The following is a 4885-nucleotide window of genomic DNA, read 5'->3' on the forward strand; positions in this document are numbered from 1 at the left end:
AAAAAAAAAAAAAGAAAATACCAGTTTGGCTTTTATCCATTTGCAACTTTGGGCAAGTTTCCAACTCACAGGGTCTGTGAAAGAGTGAAGTATAGAAGTCACCTATTGCAGTGCCTAGAGCCCATGTGTTCAGAATGAGTGGCAACTCTCTTCCTTCTAATATGTACTCAATCCAACAAAGGTTGCTGAGTTCCCCTAATGAGTAAAGTGATAAACTTTATAATCCTGTGACTAGAGGGGTAATTTATAGAAAGGATGCATGCCCCAGCTTACTCAAAAAATAGAGAATTTTCCTCAATAGTGTGCTCTCCCAAGGCAAGAGAAGACAGGGTATGTGAGAAGCAGAGCTCAATGGCTGCTTAGAATGTCCCTCACATAGTGGCTGCTGATAGGTTTCCCAATATCATCTGGTCATCTCACTTGGAGCTCTTTTGCCAGAGCTACACAGGTGCTGGTCCCTGGGGAGCTGGTGTCAGGACCCTACGCTCATGAATACTGAGGCATGGTCCAATTTTGACCGGCACTTGGGTGCTCAGACAATGGTCACTGGCAAGTGGAGAGGACTGTGACGTAACCACTTGCATTTGAACCCTGCTGTTCTGTGACCTCGGCAATTGAATACAACAAATCTGGATGATCCTGGATTTCTTGTATCTTAGATTTTTCTCAGTCTGGAGCACTTTAAATAACTGCAAACACTGTACACTTATGGACAACCTGCCATATGGTGTTGAGATAGTGACTTATTCAAACTGCCTTCCATCTATAAAGGGTAATACTGTCCGCTTTATGAGAAATTCCCCTTCCTTGAAAAAGATGAATGGAATTTTGGACTGAGACTCTCCCTGAAGCAGTAGGATGGATGCTCAATGACACTGAGTCTCCAATCAGTCTTCCTGTGTGACAACACATTTTTTTTAGCAACATGGTGGTTACCAAACCAGCCAGAAAAGGTAATGGCCTATTTCAGGGATACTGTTCCCCTGCAAAGTGGTTCCCCATTTCCGTTACCAAATCAATCAATCAATCAAGTCCCAAAGTTTGAGCTTTCCTTTTTCTGTTTTCTTATTTAAGTTGATCAAGTGCTAAATGTGATGAATTACAAACAGGAAACACAGGAGAATATATTTGCACAAGTCAGTGAACCACATTAATAGTGACAGCACGCACTGTTCCAATATTTTAACCTACTCACAAATTTTATTTTAATACCAAAACATCACTCATCCTAAAACGCACAAAGCATACTGTAGTAATTATGTCCACTAAATATAAAAATGTCAAGCAGGTTCATGGTTACGCTATGATACAAAATGAATTCTTGAATTCTAATTAGCTTCACTGAAGACAATGGCTTTAACCCCTCCTACCTATAATGTATTTTTGTACAATATGACTAAATTAATAAACTCGAACACAAAAGGCTTTTTATGAGTAATAAACTAGGATATACTCAATATAGTATCTCAATAGAATAGAAAGTTGATTAGTTTCAGTCAGCAGTAAGCCAAATTACAACAGTCATTTAGAGATACTAACAATAAACTAGGATATACTCAATATAGTATCTCAATAGAAAAGAAAGTTGATTAGTTTCAGTCAGCAGTAAGCCAAATTACAACAGTCATTTAGAGATACTAAAAAGAGTAAGACTTCCAAATTTAAAAGAATTGAGTTTTAATTAGGTGAAGGCTTTTCAAGATAGTGACAAAGGTCAAAGGATGAAGAAGACTAATGACTTTTTACTGTACAAAACTTGAATTCTAATGAAGCATCACTTCATGCTTTTTCTGAGCATATCCCTGTGACAAGGGCATTTAGCTCTACTGTGTAGGTTAGATTGCAAGGCAAGCCTCAGAGATGCTGATTTACACTTTCAACAGTCTAAAAGCCAAGTACCTCCCACCAGGTGAATGGCACCATGAAGCATCATGATTAATCAGAAGAATTAGCTAATATTACCACAGACGGGGAATCATTCGAGAAAACTGTGCTAGTTACAAGCACAGGGGCTGAACCCACAAAATATCTTCTCAGGAAACTCACAGTCCAGGAGGAGAGACAACCACATACTAAAGAATTAAACCCAATAAAATGAAATCAGTTTCACATAATAAATGTATTAATAAAAGTCAGGAAGAACAAATTAATGATACAATATATGGATTACCTAAGAAATGAACTATTAAAACAAGGATTTTACCTAATCACTTCAAACTATCTACGCAGAGAATTCTTGAAAAGTAAAGGCATGTAAATGCATACGAGATTAAATTAATTCTGGAGTAAATTTCAATTATGATAGCAAAACACGGTTTTAACTAATGCCACTTTTCTTATTCTGATTTAAGGAGAAAACCTGAGCTCTCTCTCATAGTTCTCTCATTGCCCAAAAGGTCATAGCCTGACATATCTTACTGGTCATTTGTCATTTGATATTTCCTTCATTTGGAGGAATCCTGACATCGTTCTTCCTGCCCCACTGACTTTAAAATTCTTCTGAAATGAAGCAGCATGTACAGAGAGACAGATTCATACATACATCTACACAGGTAGGGTTTACTACCAATCTGTAAGAATTCCTTCTCATAATACTAAGGGCCCCTTGAGGCATCAGGTCTACCAGATGCCCAAATCCCAGTAAGATCATTCAGGCAGCACCATGCCCAGCTACTTTTTTGAGATTTCTTTCTGTGTTTGATAACAGTTGACTCCAAAGGACATTCCTATTCCAATTTCTATAAAAAGTCCCCTTGCAGACCTCCAAAGCAAAGGTCCTCAGAACAGAGAAGCACTTTCTCATAGCTACCAAGGAAGTAGGCATCCAGGTGAAAGCCAGAAACGCTGGCATGATAATAGAAGTGTTCAGGAAATAATGACTGGCTTTCTGCTACAGGCCTCTCACCATCCCCAAAGGGAAGCTCTTCAGAAACGCTGGCATGATAATAGAAGTGTTCAGGAAATAATGACTGGCTTTCTGCTACAGGCCTCTCACCATCCCCAAAGGGAAGCCAAAGGATGAAGGACACAGGGCACTACCCTTTCCCTAGTTCTCTGTTCTCGACAGCAGGAAAGGGCCTAACAGGAGGTACCTTATCAAAGATTATGTTCAGGTTAGAGAGTATATGGATCTCTTCGCACAGTCTCAGCAAGAATAGTTCTGCTGTGCACAGGATATGGAATTAAGTTTTCAATCATTAAATTAAACCTTGCCTTCAACACAAGACAAAGTATGTTTAATATAAAGTCATTATGTCATGCCTTCAGTGAGCACTGCACCTGAGAAATATGGATGCAACCTATGAAGGCACTTCAAAAAGTTTGTGGAAAAAGTAGAATTAAAAGACAATATGAATCTTTCCATGAATTTTTTGAAGACCTGTCATATTCTATCATTCATTCACATTTTCAATACTATCTACTGGATGCCTTTTATGTTCCAAGCTCTAAAAATATAGCTGTTAACATGGAATTTATAGTCTCATAGGGATATACAGTAATGGAGTAAATTAATTAATGAAACACAATTTCAAATAGTGATAAGAAAAATAAGGGAGGCTAAGAGAGGAGAGAATGAGAAGCAGATATAATTTTTTCACAGTGGCCAGAGAAAACTCTCTGATAAAGGGAGAACGGAGCAGAACTGAAGGATGGGAAGAAGTGGCCCATGTAAACATCAGGGGGGAATGTGCATAAATTAAGGATTTGTACTTGATTCCTTTGTACCGCATAGTGCAAAGAACAGGACTCTCCCTGCTCACTGGACCAATAAAACTCCATGATTCTATAATACTACCAAATCGTACTTTGCAGGAAGATACTTTTCTCAGAGTATAGGTGGCATAATAACAAGCTCGATTTTTAAAAAAATATAATGAGATTGTTAAATATGCGGGAAATAGGTAAATGGCTACTAGATATTCTTGTTTGGGAGTCATTCTCAAATATTTCAGAAGCATAAAGAGATGTTCAGATGATTGTCTGTTGTGTGAATAAACAATAATTCTGGTAAAAATCTGGGAAAAGAAAATTCAAAGGCCCCAAGGGAGAAGCAAGTTTGGAGCATTTACGGACCAACAAGAAGGCAGGAAGGGAAGTGTGGTAGGAAAAGAGGCTGCACAGGAGGCAGGGGCCAAATCAGGGAGCACCCTGGAAGAACGGTAAGAACTCTGACTTAGTTCCAAGCAAGATGGAAGGTCCAGGCCCTGGAAGATTTGAGCAAGGGAATGATTGCCTTTGATTTACATTTTTAAAGGTTCACTCTGTCTGCTGTATGGGGAACAGATTGCAGGGGGTGGGAATGGAAGCTGGACATCAGCTAGAGGTCACTGCAGCAGTTCAGGCAAGAGATCCTGAAAGCTTAGACTCAACTGGTGATAATAACAGTGTGAGATGTGGTCAGATTCAGTGTATGTTTCTTTTGATAATAATTACAGTTAACATTTATTGAATGCTCAGAGTTGCCTCTTTACTGCATTATGTAGTACAAGACTTCACAGAAGTTCTGTCAGTAACACAGGAGGCTAATTTTACAGGGGAGGATTCCAAGGCTTAAACACTTGCTTCTGGACCTTCCAGACCCTCTTTGCCCAGCAAGACATGCAGTTCTTCACAGCTCCTTTTCCACTGCAGCTCTCATCCTAGAATGTTGGCATCTCACTCTCATCAACGGAATGACTTCGAACTTCTATTTCCAGCACTAGATTGCTTTATGTCTTCCTAGGCAAGTGCCTTTACTGCATTATGTAGTACAAGACTTCACAGAAGTTCTGTCAGTAACACAGGAGGCTAATTTTACAGGGGAGGACTCCAAGGCTTAAACACTTGCTTCTGGACCTTCCAGACCCTCTTTGCCCAGCAAGACACGCAGTTCTTCACAGCTCCT

This window comes from Galeopterus variegatus, unplaced genomic scaffold (assembly GCF_000696425.1).
Source record: "Galeopterus variegatus unplaced genomic scaffold, G_variegatus-3.0.2 Scaffold942, whole genome shotgun sequence".
NCBI lineage: Eukaryota > Metazoa > Chordata > Mammalia > Dermoptera > Cynocephalidae > Galeopterus > Galeopterus variegatus.